The sequence below is a fragment of the Pleurodeles waltl genome, chromosome 1_2, assembly GCF_031143425.1.
Source record: "Pleurodeles waltl isolate 20211129_DDA chromosome 1_2, aPleWal1.hap1.20221129, whole genome shotgun sequence".
Lineage (NCBI taxonomy): Eukaryota > Metazoa > Chordata > Amphibia > Caudata > Salamandridae > Pleurodeles > Pleurodeles waltl.
Genome location: NC_090437.1, coordinates 317,918,714 through 317,936,107, shown reverse-complemented (window position 1 = coordinate 317,936,107; position 17,394 = coordinate 317,918,714). Strand labels below are relative to the sequence as shown.

The following is a 17,394-nucleotide window of genomic DNA, read 5'->3' as shown; positions in this document are numbered from 1 at the left end:
TTAGAGGTTTTTTAAGTACTAAAATTCGCGCCCTTAGGTAACTATAACTCGTGCCTTCGCCATGTGTGAATACTTCCACTAGAAAATGAGGAATACCATCAGTGTGTAGATTCTGACCCAGGTGCAGGCAGAAATCTTTGACTATGGAGATATACACATATATTTCTTTGTGTGAATAGTAAACGTATTTGACTTAATTATACTGTAAACTGATAGAATTCTAAAAATGATCATCAACAAAGTACACCAGAAGCTCCTAGCAACAAATAGTGAAAAGATAAAACTGCAAACGTTATTAAATCACTCTCAACTTCAACTGCTGCCAACCTAATAACAATGAGCCCTCGAGCAATCATTAGCTTTAATAATGCTGTTAGCTATCAAAGTTCTCTTGGCAATGGTCTATAAGCACATGTTTGCATTCAGGTTTTTCTGAAAAATCTCTACTTAAGCAATTCACTCTCAGATAATAGTAAGTCTCTCAGGCCCCATCATGCCATGCAATGCAGAGAGATCAGGTTTATTGGAAGCATTGACTTCAATAAGGTATTTCTAAAACAGTGTCTCTTTGAGTTCCTAGCCGAAACATATTTAAATGGCTCAGCAGCTAGAGTCTATTTTGTAGAGGTTGAACACCCTAAAACTAGCCAATAATCCCACTACCCAAAGGAATTATCCGGACAATTTATATAATGGTTGACATGGGTCTATGTGGATGTAAGATATAAGTAAACTCATGCCAAAATGGATAAATCTTAATCAAAGTATTAAGGACTCGTGCCACCTCAGAAATTTTCCACAACCACTAGCGACCACTGGGAACTGGGACACTGAGGATTACAAGGCCAGATTGGGATTAGAGTGTATCTTCAACCATAGTTGCGGGTGGCCACTGCAACATTATATGATGCTTTGAGGTAATTCACTGTAGTGTCAGCAGATCATACTTCAGGGTGCTGGCTTGTCTGCCTGCACACGGGGGGAATGTTTACTATCCCTCTCCTGTAAAGGTCGGGCCAGCAACTCAAAACTGGAGTTCTTGCCTTTCTTCATCTATAGTGAGTGTGGTGTGAGAGTTCTACATGTATGTGTTCAATGATATGTGTATTGGCACAAGTGTCCATTCAACACTTGTTTTAAGTTATAGAACATGGTGGTTTCCCAGGCACTCTTTTTCTAAGATGGATGCAATATCCTGCTTTTTCATTTGTTAAGTGCCATCTTCTCTAAATTAGAGCTGCATTGTGGGTCTCAGAAACAATTTGTTGCAGAAAATGGTTTGCTGCTTTCCTTCTCCCTACGAACTTCACTGTTAGGCCTGCTGTCACCTAACAAACACAACATTGTGGCTTGACTTGCTGACACTACAACATAAACAACATCAACCGATTTGCACCAGTGTAGCTACACTGGCTACGTGGAAAATCCCACCAAAGTCAAGGCAAAAACAATTGATGTATTTCCCTAGATTGGAGGATGGTTTTGATTTTACACAAAACTTAAATTTAAGCTATCTCAGATATAGCCCCCTTGCTCTCAACTCAGATAATTATTAAGCCCCTCTAGTGAGTAACATGTAATTGATAGTATTTACAGAAGCACCTGCACACCAGTTCTGGGACAGTGTTCGCCAGAGAAGGGACCTTTAGAGGAGTCATTTTTCCAAACTATCAACTTTAGCTCACTGTGCTACTGTGAACTGAGCAAACAAGGAGGAGCTGAACTACTCAGCAGGATGAAAAGGTTACGGTCTGGAAGACATGACAAGCCCTAGGTGACCGAAGATCAGGATGAAGGCAATAGCAACATTCTATGCAATCCATGAGCCATTAGATATCTGCAATTCAGCAGCCCAGAATCACAGACCATTGGCATGTATCACTTGGAATCGAGAAGCTGCTTCTACACTTTTCATAATGACAGCTACAGTGAGTCTGTGATGTCCCTGACCTCCCCGTACATTTAGATGCCCATATATATACATAGTGGTTGTGTTCTAGTAGGATAAATTAGTCCACTAGAATCTAGAACTATTTGATTAATCCTTCACTATTTGATTAATCTCTCAAGCCCCTATGTTTCCAGAAATACCATGATTTAAAGTCAAAGAAAGATTTTAGGCCTAAATTTCAGCTCCCAATTGAAACTAGTTGACTCTTTAGATCTTTCTGTAGTAACAAATTTCATGAGTACCCCTATTAGCAGAACAGTAAACAAGAACCTGAAGGTAATTGAGAACACCAAGCATTGCTACATGGGGTAATATTGCAGTTTAGCATGTAAACACTATGGATACTTTCAAGATCACATCTATGCAAAGATACTGGCACCACAGGGCAGATTTAAGAGCCCCTAGAGCCTCCTTGCGCCACATTGGCCTCATTTTTATGCTAATGGGGCCTAACGAGGCCAAAATCACTGCACCACATTTACGAAGTGGCCCAAATGTGCGCTACATTGTGCTCGCACCAGGCATAATGTATGCAATGGGGGCGTTCCCCTTTTGGGGGGGGGGGGAAATGGAGCAAGAGATTTCTTTGTGTCATTTAATTCTGCACTTTTAAGGCCTGCTCAGAGCAGGCGTTGAAAGGAGGCACACCATGTGTCCAGAGATGCACAGCAAAGGCTGCACCTACTTAGAGGTGAAATATTTAAAAGTAACTGAGTTCGTTTTTTGAGGAAACGACATTGATCATGATGCAACGGGGCAGATTATTTGCTGGGATGTTAGGCAGGTGCGCTTCTAACTGTTTGTGACTTTAAAAAGGCTCCCTTGAGCCACTGGGCTGACGAGCTCTGAAGCAGGCACTGCATGCCAGTGAAGAGGTATTGAAACCGGATGATTAATGGCAGCATTTCCAGCACCCCGCAAATTTGTTCTCTGCTGAAGAAGGGATTAACCCAGAAACACATGTGTCCAGAGATGCACAGCAAAGGCTGCACCTACTTAGAGGTGAAATATTTAAAAGTAACTGAGTTCGTTTTTTGAGGAAACTACATTTATCATGATGCAACGGGGCAGATTATTTGCTGGGATGTTAGGCAGGTGCGCTCCTAACTGTTTGTGACTTTAAAAAGGCTCCCTTGAGCCACTGGGCTGACGAGCTCTGGAGCAGGCACTGCATGCCAGTGAAGAGGTATTGAAACCAGATGATTAATGGCAGCATTTCCAGCACCCCGCAAATTTGTTCTCTGCTGAAGAAGGGATTAACCCAGAAACACATGTGTCCAGAGATGCACAGCAAAGGCTGCACCTACTTAGAGGTGAAATATTTAAAAGTAACTGAGTTCGTTTTTTGAGGAAACTACATTTATCATGATGCAACGGGGCAGATTATTTGCTGGGATGTTAGGCAGGTGCGCTCCTAACTGTTTGTGACTTTAAAAAGGCTCCCTTGAGCCACTGGGCTGACGAGCTCTGGAGCAGGCACTGCATGCCAGTGAAGAGGTATTGAAACCGGATGATTAATGGCAGCATTTCCAGCACCCCGCAAATTTGTTCTCTGCTGAAGAAGGGATTAACCCAGAAACACATGTGTCCAGAGATGCACAGCAAAGGCTGCACCTACTTAGAGGTGAAATATTTAAAAGTAACTGAGTTCTTTTTTGGAGGAAACTACATTTATCATGATGCAACGGGGCAGATTATTTGCTGGGATGTTAGGCAGGTGCGCTCCTAACTGTTTGTGACTTTAAAAAGGCTCCCTTGAGCCACTGGGCTGACGAGCTCTGGAGCAGGCACTGCATGCCAGTGAAGAGGTATTGAAACCGGATGATTAATGGCAGCATTTCCAGCACCCCGCAAATTTGTTCTCTGCTGAAGAAGGGATTAACCCAGAAACACATGTGTCCAGAGATGCACAGCAAAGGCTGCACCTACTTAGAGGTTAAATATTTAAAAGTAACTGAGTTCGTTTTTTGAGGAAACTACATTTATCATGATGCAACGGGCAGATTATTTGCTGGGATGTTAGGCAGGTGCGCTCCTAACTGTTTGTGACTTTAAAAAGGCTCCCTTGAGCCACTGGGCTGACCAGCTCTGGAGCAGGCACTGCATGCCAGTGAAGAGGTATTGAAACCGGATGATTAATGGCAGCATTTCCAGCACCCCGCAAATTTGTTCTCTGCTGAAGAAGGGATTAACCCAGAAACACGTGTCCAGAGATGCACAGCAAAGGCTGCACCTACTTAGAGGTGAAATATTTAAAAGTAACTGAGTTCGTTTTTTGAGGAAACTACATTTATCATGATGCAACGGGGCAGATTATTTGCTGGGATGTTAGGCAGGTGCGCTCCTAACTGTTTGTGACTTTAAAAAGGCTCCCTTGAGCCACTGGGCTGACGAGCTCTGGAGCAGGCACTGCATGCCAGTGAAGAGGTATTGAAACCGGATGATTAATGGCAGCATTTCCAGCACCCCGCAAATTTGTTCTCTGCTGAAGAAGGGATTAACCCAGAAACACATGTGTCCAGAGATGCACAGCAAAGGCTGCACCTACTTAGAGGTGAAATATTTAAAAGTAACTGAGTTCGTTTTTTGAGGAAACTACATTTATCATGATGCAACGGGGCAGATTATTTGCTGGGATGTTAGGCAGGTGCGCTCCTAACTGTTTGTGACTTTAAAAAGGCTCCCTTGAGCCACTGGGCTGACGAGCTCTGGAGCAGGCACTGCATGCCAGTGAAGAGGTATTGAAACCGGATGATTAATGGCAGCATTTCCAGCACCCCGCAAATTTGTTCTCTGCTGAAGAAGGGATTAACCCAGAAACACATGTGTCCAGAGATGCACAGCAAAGGCTGCACCTACTTAGAGGTGAAATATTTAAAAGTAACTGAGTTCGTTTTTTGAGGAAACTACATTTATCATGATGCAACGGGGCAGATTATTTGCTGGGATGTTAGGCAGGTGCGCTCCTAACTGTTTGTGACTTTAAAAAGGCTCCCTTGAGCCACTGGGCTGACGAGCTCTGGAGCAGGCACTGCATGCCAGTGAAGAGGTATTGAAACCGGATGATTAATGGCAGCATTTCCAGCACCCCGCAAATTTGTTCTCTGCTGAAGAAGGGATTAACCCAGAAACACATGTGTCCAGAGATGCACAGCAAAGGCTGCACCTACTTAGAGGTGAAATATTTAAAAGTAACTGAGTTCGTTTTTTGAGGAAACTACATTTATCATGATGCAACGGGCAGATTATTTGCTGGGATGTTAGGCAGGTGCGCTCCTAACTGTTTGTGACTTTAAAAAGGCTCCCTTGAGCCACTGGGCTGATGAGCTCTGGAGCAGGCACTGCATGCCAGTGAAGAGGTATTGAAACCGGATGATTAATGGCAGCATTTCCAGCACCCCGCAAATTTGTTCTCTGCTGAAGAAGGGATTAACCCAGAAACACATGTGTCCAGAGATGCACAGCAAAGGCTGCACCTACTTAGAGGTGAAATATTTAAAAGTAACTGAGTTCGTTTTTTGAGGAAACTACATTTATCATGATGCAACGGGGCAGATTATTTGCTGGGATGTTAGGCAGGTGCGCTCCTAACTGTTTGTGACTTTAAAAAGGCTCCCTTGAGCCACTGGGCTGACGAGCTCTGGAGCAGGCACTGCATGCCAGTGAAGAGGTATTGAAACCGGATGATTAATGGCAGCATTTCCAGCACCCCGCAAATTTGTTCTCTGCTGAAGAAGGGATTAACCCAGAAACACATGTGTCCAGAGATGCACAGCAAAGGCTGCACCTACTTAGAGGTGAAATATTTAAAAGTAACTGAGTTTGTTTTTTGAGGAAACTACATTTATCATGATGCAACGGGGCAGATTATTTGCTGGGATGTTAGGCAGGTGCGCTCCTAACTGTTTGTGACTTTAAAAAGGCTCCCTTGAGCCACTGGGCTGACGAGCTCTGGAGCAGGCACTGCATGCCAGTGAAGAGGTATTGAAACCGGATGATTAATGGCAGCATTTCCAGCACCCCGCAAATTTGTTCTCTGCTGAAGAAGGGATTAACCCAGAAACACATGTGTCCAGAGATGCACAGCAAAGGCTGCACCTACTTAGAGGTGAAATATTTAAAAGTAACTGAGTTCGTTTTTTGAGGAAACTACATTTATCATGATGCAACGGGGCAGATTATTTGCTGGGATGTTAGGCAGGTGCGCTCCTAACTGTTTGTGACGTTGAAAGGAGGCACACCATTGTTTACAATGGGCCTCTCGCTAATCCTACAAAGCTCCAAACTAGCGTAAAAAATTCTGAAGCTAGTTCCTTAACTACTGCCATGGTATATCGTATCTTAGATACGGCGTATCCATGGTAGCGTTGGGGGGGGGCGCTAAGGGGTGCAAGAAAAGTGGCGCTGCACTGAGGGCAGCGCCATTTTTCCTAAATCTGACCCCATATTTTTTGTGAAAATGGTAAGTTTCACTTACCTACTGTAATTAGCTATTAATAAATGTATTTTCTTATTTGACATTACAGTGCTTTATGGATAATTAGGTCCTGATTTAGAATTCAGAAGGCATGTTACTCTGTCACAACGGTGACAGATATCCTGTCCTCTGAAATATAAATCCCATTATTTCCTATGGGATATATAGTTTGGTGGATGGGATATCCGTCGCTGTTGTGATGGGGTAACCCGTCCACCGAAATCTAAATCAAGCCCCTAGTGTCTTGTACGTTATTTCATGGATTATCCTTTATCTTAGTTTCTAATTTTGACTGCCTCATGTAATCTTTGACTGCACCATTATGAACTGCTCAGGAACTCGCAATATATGGAACAGATATCTAATTGTTTCTTAACAGCATTTATGGCCTGACAACACTTGCTGTAAATGAAAAAAATCTATTTAGAATGGCCTAATACACATGTAAGATTTTCCCTTTACCAGGGGAAGATATGGTAGAGATTCAAGAAGGGATTCTGTTTATTCAATTCATATTTTTACACCACTAAGACATGACTGGCTTCAGCTTGCCAAATGCCAGACTTGGAGAGGTATATTTCAGTGAACACGTCATGTAGAGTGCAGGGGACCAGACTTACTCAGCATCTGTCAGCTGCATCTGGGAGCTTCTCTGCATGCCTCTGACCCAACCTCTCCTGTTAATGTTCTTGCTTCTGAATTTCACTGGACAGCTGGGTTGGTGAGCTTCTAATCTTGAGGAAGGTCTTTGTTCTTGAGCAGGTGCTCACAGTAGATATCAGTCAAACGGGCCCGAGCATTGTGCACTAATTGTTCACAACTTATATTTTTTCAAGCATGTCGGAACTGACCATGCCTATTACTGCAGATTCTAACTTGTTTCTTTTTCCTGTCTTGATAGAGTCCACATAATAACTCTGCCCTTTCCAACAATGCAATATAAAGCCCATGTCTGATCCTGGAACCAGAAAACAAGAAAATACATCCAGATCTAACTCAAAGGAAGTCTACTGGCTTAGTCCTGGAGGTCAAACAGAGAAATGGCATCCTAACCTAATTGGTAAATGGTAAAACTTTAAACACATGATTATAGATGGATAAGTGCTGCACTCTACCCAAACCAAAAATATACTCAACACTTGGAGCCATTTATTCACAGACTTTCATTGTTCGGACATGCATAGATCTTAGGAGCTTTCTTATCTTACAGTTGTCTGCTATCATCCTAAGACTGGATCAAAGACTGAAGGGGTTTACCTTTGATCCTGCTGCTCTTCCTGACAGACCGGAGGACTGTCAGTGAAAAGCCCCCATGCAATGGCAGGAGTTGTTGAGTAAGCAATGGTAATATTTGCTGGAGCTTGTTGGCAACTGTCTCTCTAGAGACAGAAAGGAGCTGCCCAGTAAAACCCAGGAAAAATTAGAAGGCCTCTGGAGTTGTGAATTCACCTGAACATGTCAGACTGTTTCTGTGCTAGTATGGCACTGAACATAGGTTGCAGCACCTACTTCAAGTCCAGCTGTTGAAACAAAATCCCACAGCCACAGGTAGTCTTTGTCATCTCTGACTTCCTGACTTTCCCTGAGTGCTCAATCCTAATCTCGATGATTGGACCACAATATTTACTTCGTGAAATGTAACATATGTAGGTCATGATTATAAACTTCTGTCCAATGTTAGAGAAATTTCTTATCCTACCTCTTCCACAAGTCTAAATCTTTATGGATCCATAAATGTGAGATCCACAAGGTAGTCACAAAGGGCTCCAAAGTTACGGTGGTCTATAGGTTTGTAAAGACTAAGGGGATGACATCTTACTTAATAGCATAGAACATTTGGTTTCGGAAAAACATTATCCATGGTTGAAAGGACATAGGCTTCTTTACTTTCAGGCTAACATGTCTTTAAAAGAAGGCTACCTTGGCACTCCGGTATCCCGGGGACAATGTATCTTAGCAGATCTAGTAGATCATTCAACAGTGTCTCAGTAACATGTGCTGTCTACTCACAAAGAGTCTAGAGTAACTAGTCTCAAGAGTCATCAAAATATGTTTGACCATGACGAGTAGCAACTGAGACAAATTGGAAATTATCCAACTTTGATAATTATTGAAATTTGGCATAGTTAACAAACTAATCAGAAAAATGCCTAAAAATATACTAGAAGCCTAAAAATGTAGAGCTAGACTGTACCATAAGATTCAAGTATACAGTGACTTTGAACTGTCATACACCAAGGGCACCTCAGAGACTCCAAAAAGGTTTACAGCACATTAGACAGCCCTGAAGCTATCAATCATGCTCCTCTCTACATGCTCATTATTGGCTTTTTGAGGTGTTTACCCAAAATTAACCAAAGAATGAACCATGCACTCACTGGTCTACAAACAGCAGACCCGAACCCTAATCGTAAAGCTACTCTCATTATTTTTTTTAATGTAGTTTTCACTTCTGATATTCATTTGACTGTACTCACATTCTGATCTGTTATTAAAGTGTATTTGTTTAAAGCATCCTGACTGGACATTGAATTGATTGTGTGTGTGATAATCAACCGTCTTACACTTTATCTGACTAAAAACTCTTATACTGTCAAACCTTGATTGCTTGACCAAGTTACCCGGGACAGTTGTGGAAGCCTTAGAGACCTGACTTTGCCACATGCCCAGCATCCTAGTCAGTAGACAACATTTAAAGTCTCCTTATAGAAGCTTCTAGGTGGTACCTACAACTTCAAGATCTCCGAAATACCTTATACATGCAAATGAATTCCAACCTTACAATAGTGTCAACAACAGCAATCTTAGGATATGGCTAGTCTTATTTCAAAAAGCAACTGTGTGACACCAAACAACATGATGTGTCCAGTTAGGACAGTTGCTAGTGCTTCGCTTCCTGGAAAGATTAAGGACCAAACTCTTCCACTGGGAATATGACTAAGCAGCTGGTTTGTTGTTTTGCCCACTTATTCATATATTGGTTACTGCATGAGATACCCCATCAGATTGCATTTATTTCAGTTTCCAGTTTTATAGTGCATCAACATGAGATATTAGAGCTTTTTGCAAGTAACCGTGAGACACAACAGTATGAGACATGGTTGTGGGTCTACCAGGAGGGCAAACAACAGGTTAGAAGCAATTATGGAGTTTAGATGTAGAGAGTTCTTACAATAGTTGAGCTTAAGGTTTGTTTCCAGATTTTCCTGAGTGGCAAGATGTATGCAGTTGAGTTCTCAATCAGAAGAGAGTTCCAAAGTTTTAAGGTAGCTCTAAGAAAGCTTGATTTAGAGCCTTTGAGGTTTTAAAGTTGTGTGCTTGAAATGTACTGTGGTTTGACTTTTAAGGCATTTTATAGAGATGGTAAAAAAGTTGGCTGGGTGGGGCAGATGGTGGGTATGACTTTCATAGCATCAATAGCATCTTATTTTAAATCTTATCCTTCCTCTAGTGGGAAACCAGTTGTATTAATGAAGAATGGGCATGAAGTCGTCAGATTTTCTGGTGGAGGCCACAAGATGAGCTCTAGAGGAAAAAACTTCCTTGATGGAATCTAAGGATGATTTTAAGCTTCGGGTAAATATGGTGCCTCCAAAGCCCAGACAGGTTTAGATTAGTGCATGTGCGCAGCTGGCAATACAGTTGTTGAGAGGAATGTTTTGAGTTTCTTGGGATGGACAAGCTGAAAATTGGGTAATCTGCAATTTTGTTTACTTGTGGGATGACAGAGAGAGGGGCTGAAGGTGAAACCCTGTGATTTATCAGGCGTAGCTAAACATGGGTGAAAGCCCTCTTTGATTTTGTCAAGCAAAAACAGTCGAAATTGTTTATGTGTATGTGGGTGAGTAGGGTGATTTCAATTTTGGATGGACCCAATTGCAGGAAGGGGACATCCAGTGCTTGAGTTTGGCATAGTCGAGGTGGTATATAATGTATGTCATGTCTGGCTGATTTGTCAATGTATAGTTGTGCAATATATCCATATTCTTTGAAGGATATAATTGACCCCTTTAACACCAAATCTAGAGCTCTGGATAGAAAATTGAAGAGGACAGGAGCAAGTATCAAACCCTCTGAAGCATCTCAGGACATTGGGGCCAGCCAGATATGTGTTTACAGATCTTCACCGACTGGTAATGATTTGTTAAAAATTAGTCATACCAGCTGTGGACATGGCCGCTGAAGCCCACGCTGTGCGCCAGAGTAAGCAGATGCCTACCTAGGCCACTAGTGTCAAAGGTCACCAGAGGTTCGAGGAGACCGAGATGACAGGCATCTCTACCATCCAGATGGCCCAAACCTGTGTAGAAGGTCGTAGAGACTGACAAGCAAGGAGTTTACATGTACCATGAAACATAATATAAGACAAATAGGAGGTTTGTTCCTTCCTGGCTGTGTTGGCTTTCTGACCATCGATTCTCGAAAAAATGTATCTGAATTATTTACATTGTTCCTTATGTAAACTTTGACAGGAAGATGAGGAATGCCAATGCAAGTACACTACCTAGTTAGACATTTCCTTTTATTGTGTAACATTTGTATTTCCATATCCTAACACAAATATATATTCATTTGGATAGAGCAGGAAAATAAGGTCGGGTAAGGACATAGCTGATTAAGTAAACATTGTATGTCAAGATCGCTCACTGTCTTGCCTATGGCAAAGTTTGACGTTCTTATGTGATGTGTTAAAAAAAACCACCCACTATCTGACAGCTGAAGTAATTCTGGTGGCCGTGCATGACCTGAGATTTTTAAAGAAAGAGGCTGTGCGCTTTCTGCTTTTATTAATATGTCATTAATAATGTATATTCACATTTGCATCCTTTGCAGTTCGAACTGTGAAACGTGCCCAGCCGTGGGCGCCCTTGACTCACTTCCTGAGGTTTCGATTCCATTTCTGGCTTGTGTTCTTTCAGCCTTTCAGGAAAACAAAGGTAATCCTGTGAGACCCAAATAGTTTTGCACAGTTAGATTAGAGCCTGCACATGTATTGTCTCCTGCTAGACCTAGCAAAGTTACGAAAAGTTTATGGACATCCTCTTCAAAGCCTGGTTACTGAGAAGACAAGACTTAGAAGAGAAAGAGTTGAAAGGCAGAGTGATAAATCTTTTCAGACAGAATTACACTTGGAAAAAGTCGTAATGTATAAATCGTAAAGAAAGGTGAATAAGTGTCAAATATATTAACTTTTAGCAGCATTATGATTTGGCTTTCGAAGATCTTTCGAAGGTGACAAACGTGGAATCTTTAGTTGCGGATTGTCACCTTTGCAAAATGTCGTCTGCGTCGAAGTTTACTGAAATAAATGCATTTGGGTAAGGGGGTATATAGATTTTTGTTCTTCCACAATACCAAGGTTTGGGGTACTACTTCTCCCGATTTTTTTTTCTAAATTTCCCCAACAGTTTTTCATGTATAGAAATGGAAAGTATGCATGATTCATGAATGTGAAAACGTGCTTAGTTTATTAAGATGTGGACACAAATCTTTTTCGGTCAAAGAATTATAAATGGTGACAAACAGTGCGTTTTCAATTGCACAGTTTGTCCCCTTTGCAAAACAGACCTGCATACGAAATTAACTTCAATAATATGTTTTGTAAAAAATATATATGCTTACTTTTTTTTAACCTGAATCAATGAAGCTGCAGAATAAAACAATTGTCAACAATTTATTCTGGCATTAGAGGATATACACTTGCATTCAACAGATCATTTACATTAGTGTTCTAAGTTGGGAATCCCTAAATAAAGAGTAGCAGCCAAGAACACGCCATGCAAATTCCCTTTCTCGCGCACAATACTAACTTTGTGGGCATTCTTAACAGCTTACTCATGCTCACTCAAGCACGTGCCGTGATAGCACATAACTTATGTTCAAATCGACCTTCTATAGGTATTGATGAAAGTGCATGAAAATGCACACTTCAGATACATTATTTTAGGATGTACATGGGAACGGGTGCAAATTATGTAAAACACAAGGACAGTGGTTAAAAAATGCGATATTCATTCACCCAATCCATGAAACACATGCATAACATATAGGTATTGTTCCAAAAACAGGTAAGTTAGCAACGTATATGAACACCATCAACTTGTGCATGTAATGTACTTAACATGATACATACCTATAAGTATGTGGATTAGCAAACCGTGGTGATGTATGCATAAGTATGTGTGATATATGTATTGGATACATTCTGATTTCTTCCCATGACCTTTGTAAATGGGAGCCATCGTCTCCAATAAATACTGGATTGGTATGTCAAATATTTCCATTTTGGTGGATATGCTACCAATTAAAAACAAGGGAATTCCTCCAGCACATCCTCAATCTGACACGTAAGATTTTTTATATAGCCCTCACAGGAAACACAAGCACTAACTAAATTAAGGACTTTGTAAGGAAAATATTTATTGATGAAACTTAATATAGCGCAAACATGGCCTGGAAGCATTTAGGGTGTATTACAGTCCTTGCAAAAGGGAAAAATCAAAGATAAAAACAATTAAAAAAAATGTCGAAAATCATTCAAACTTCAAAACAGTAGATTAGACAACAAGTGTAGACAACTGACAGGCTGCAGGTGGATTATCAGTTGAGAATATTTACACCACAGCTTGAAAATGTATATCAGACAGGAGAATGTTGATCTCCTTTTTGAAGGTGGATAGACTGGAGTTGATGCGAAGCACAGGAGTTAAAATTCCACTGTCAAGTAGCACCTCCTAAGAAAGGTTGAGATGTGGTCTTTTCTCAAGTGTGAGTTAGAGGTTGTCCCCAAAAAGCTTTCATTTTTCAGCCAGATAGCTGTGGTTGCTGTGTGCACTGTTTTGTAAGTGATACAAGCTAACTTGAACTATGATCTAACTTCAATTAAAAACGTCTGAAGCATTAAGAGCACAATAGTTTTGTGGTTAAACATTTTACATCCAGCGACAAATTGAGCTGCAGCGTTCAGTACCACTCCCAGTGGGATGAAGTAATCTATGGATAATCCTGTGTGGAGCAAGCTGCAGTAATTGGGCATCAACAGAACAATGGTTTGAACTGAGGACTTCACATCCTGCATATGAATAAATTGCTTGATACCCCCAAGGAAATCTGGGTCATTGATGAGCACTCTTCACAATGGTATTGATCTGGGGTTGGAGCTTAAATTTGGTGCACTGAAAGGACAGCTGGTCTCCCTTCAGGGGCTGACCATGTCACCCTAAACTCCTGGAAAGCTGTGGTGCCCAGTGTCCCAGCTCTTTGCCCCCTCCAAGGTTGACTACCACTTCAGCTAGCTAATACAATCCACTTCTCCATTCCTTCCATGGGTGAATTCACCTCTCCTCTCTCATCACTTAAGGTATCATCCTTCTCTGTCTCCTCACAATGTTTCGGCTCCCAATGGTAGGCGATCCCATGTCCCTGCTCCATCAGAATGGATAACTCCCATTCATTGCACCAACAATGTAAGAATGCCAGTGATCTTGAATTGAGGGGCTCTACACTCCTCCTTACTTCTTCCACTATTTGTAGACTTGTTCCTTCATCCTCCCTCTTCTCCACTATGTTCAGTCATCAATCTTCTTAAGCTTGACAACCAGAGAGCTCTACTTTGGTCTAAAACTTAAAATGTAATTTCTTATTAAGCTTTTTTCTCTTGAATAGCCCTTTCACTTTCTTTACACATTAGTTGTTGTAGGGATCTGGTAGATTACTTTACAGTTCAATAAACCTCTGACATCAAGATTCCCTGAGGCTCTTTGCATTCCAATGATGCAAGTAAGCTACCAGTGTGGTGAGACAAGAATGACCGGTGCCACTGATAAAAAACAATAATCCAGGAATTAAGCTTCACGTGCCCCCTGATCATATAGTCAATGATGGTGAGAAGGCAATGTGCCAAGTTGCATGAGTCAAATTTGGAAGACATTACAGATTTGAGGTTGATCTTGGTGTCACTTGTATAGCTGTTGAAGTTAAGGGGAAAGGACTGGCTCAAGAATGTAAGGTTGCTCAGAGAGAAGTTAAGGCCCAAATTTAAGAAGCTCTAGCGCCACATTAGCATACTTTTTTTTACGCTAATGTGGCGTGAGACTTCAAAAACTGCGGCGCTATATTTGCAAAGTGGAGCAATGCATGCATTGCACCACTTTATAACCCCTTGCGCCACATCATGCCTGCACCAGGGATAATGTGTGCAGGGGGGGCTCTCCCGTTAGGGAGGCTGAAAAAATGATACAACGAAATCTAAAAGATTTCTTTGCGCCATTTTTAGCTGCATTTTTTAACTGGAGGCTGCCCACCAAACTCTTCCCGCCCTCAGATCGCCGGTGCGGCCTGAACCCCGCCTGCCCTAATAGGACTTCACTACAGGGCCGGCGGTTGAAAACAGTATTTTCGCCCGCTGATGCTGCGGTGAACCGGGCCTTAACATTAACGCCGGCCCGGCGCCAATATGGCGGTGCAGCGGGTGCAGCAGCACCTGTCGCGCATTCCACTGCCAGTAATTTGGGCAGTGGAAAGCACAATGGGGCTGTGCATGGGGGCCCCTGCCCTGTCCATGCCAAGAGGCCCCCGAGTCCCCCATTCCATCAACCTTTCCATAGCGGTGTGAACTGCCATGGAAAGACTGGCAGATGGGGACTCCTAATTCCCAGGGCGGCGCTGCAAGCAGCACCGCCTTGGAGGATGTGAATCTACTGTAACCGCCAGGCTGCTGGCTTGCAGCAGCGTGGCAGTGTCGGTGGTCTGACTGTGGCAGCTCTGCCACGGTCATAATGTGGCGGTCCCACTGCCAGACTGTTGGTGGTGGTGCCACCACCGTGAGTCTGGCGGTCATGCGACTGCCAGACTCGTAATGACCCCCTGAGTCTAGGAGTCTCATGTACAAAACAATTCCAAACGAGGTTTGTCTGTGACAGCAAAACAGGCTTTTACTATATAGTAATCCTATTTTATGAGTTTTCAAACCTTTACCAGCTCCTAAAACGGGATTGTTAATGAAGACTGATTCGCAATTTGAAAGGAGCTTGTTGTAGGCATCCCTTCCTAATTGCAAATCAGTATGCGATATGTCAGTTTTTTGCGACTGTAATCCTGTTTTAAAACATTGAAGAATTACTGACTCCCAAATTGTGGTGGTAATTAATTTGTAAAAGGGAAGGGTCTTTGTGAATGTAAAAAAATAGTTTTTGGGGGCAGTAGGAAGGTGGTCCAAGGGACAACTACCAACTTTCAAACACATTTTTAAATAAATTAACCCTTTTTCTTAACATAGTCACTTCTTTGAGGAAAACAGGCACAATTTAAGAAAGTTGATATAAAACAGTCACTTCACAGACATGGTTATTTGGTGGCCCCAACTGACTATCCCTGTGATACATACAGTCAAAGTAAGTAGCAATTTGCGATTTAACTCATTAATATTCATGAGGTTGGTTGTATTGCAACCCACTCCTAACAGGAATTTTGCAAACTGACCTCAGTTCCCCAAATTCAATACTGGCAACAAAAATACTGGTCCTAATTTGTGACCAGTATTTTGTGACCAGTTTTTTTGTACATCACGCGCAGGGTTTCTTCGGCAGAGCTTGATGCATGATAGTGGCAACTTGGCTTGGAGTGTTCCAGTTCTGAAGGGTGCATTGTAATAGTTGTCATGCAGGTATATGCTGATGAAAAGCATAGGATTGCCTTAAAAAAGGCCGCATTGTAAGGATTAGTTGGAGTGCTGGATTAGCAGGTGGATGTCACAAGTTCACCATAGTCTACCTGGGAAGGCAGAGTAAAGTCTTTGAGCAGGATCCTTTAGCTATGAAAGCAGGGTGGAGAAGTTTGATGACGAGTGTCAAGTTTGGACATTTCTAAAGTGAGGTAGTACTTAGGTCTTATTTTCTGAAGTGGCCAGTGAACATGCCATCATGGTTGCTTGGTTGCGGCAACCTGCTTGGTGAAATAAGGCACATGCTAGGGTTTCAAAAATCAAGAAGCAGAGGTCTTTGGAATGATAGTTTTATTCACAGCTGCCATGCAAGCTCTGACACTTTGCAGACAGCAATGTTTGTGGGATCACATCTATTCCTGCATTTGTCTTCTACAGTCAGATGTAACCCCTTGAAAGGAGCAAGCATGTCAGTAAAGCATTTGCTGGAGTTGCATTTCTGAAAAATGAGGATATGTTTATCAGGAACTCTGGTTGCATGTAAAGAGTTCAGTAGATTGAAGTGCAGTTTTGTCGTGCACGTAGATGGAGTCTGCAAGTCCGGATTTAATAGTTTCTTCAAAATACAGGGACAAAGTTGTGCTTTGGAGGATGTAGGATCCTAAAAGGGATACTGTGATGATCATTTTAAATAGTGGACATGTCTCAAAAAAACAAAGAATCCCAAAAGGTGAAAAAATGCATTGATTGTGTGCTTAGGTTCATGTTTATTAAGTTGCAATGTTTTCAGGTTGATAATGAGAGATGTAATCAAAGCCAGGCCCGAACTGTCAAACAAGATATTGCATTCATTGAGAGTGGTTCTTTTCAGGTGGTTGAAAATGATTATTAAGGAAGAATCACAGAAAACTTCCTGGTGAAAGACTTAAGAAGGGAAGATCTGTATAAATATAGAGTACAAAGGGAGGCGTCTATGTTAGGGTTGCAACTCATAAATATGTATTCACTTACTCAAAAGATTGAGATATTCTTTCTGTCAACTAAGTCCTCACCACCGGTTCTCTTATTTTTGTCATTTTAAACATTACTTTACAGCCACACCATAATTTTATTTTATAAACAACAACTCCAGGAATTTAGCATGAACTGCAATGTCTTTTAGAAAAGAGAACTGGAATAGGAGAAGGAGATACTCCCATCCATAGAAATTGGAGCCAGCAGAAAGGTGCATGACCTGGTAGGCACCACTCTGGGGTGAGCTGAATTTTTGCCAGGGCCAGCTATCTGCATGACCCATGCCAGAAG

At 41.9% G+C, this 17,394-nt stretch overlaps 1 protein-coding gene across 1 annotated transcript in view; it reads right to left on the bottom strand.

Moving 5' to 3' along the window:
* FREM1 (FRAS1 related extracellular matrix 1) overlaps positions 1-17,394 on the bottom strand; it is a 684,067-nt gene that overhangs the window by 642,381 nt on the left and 24,292 nt on the right. The window lies entirely within an intron of this gene.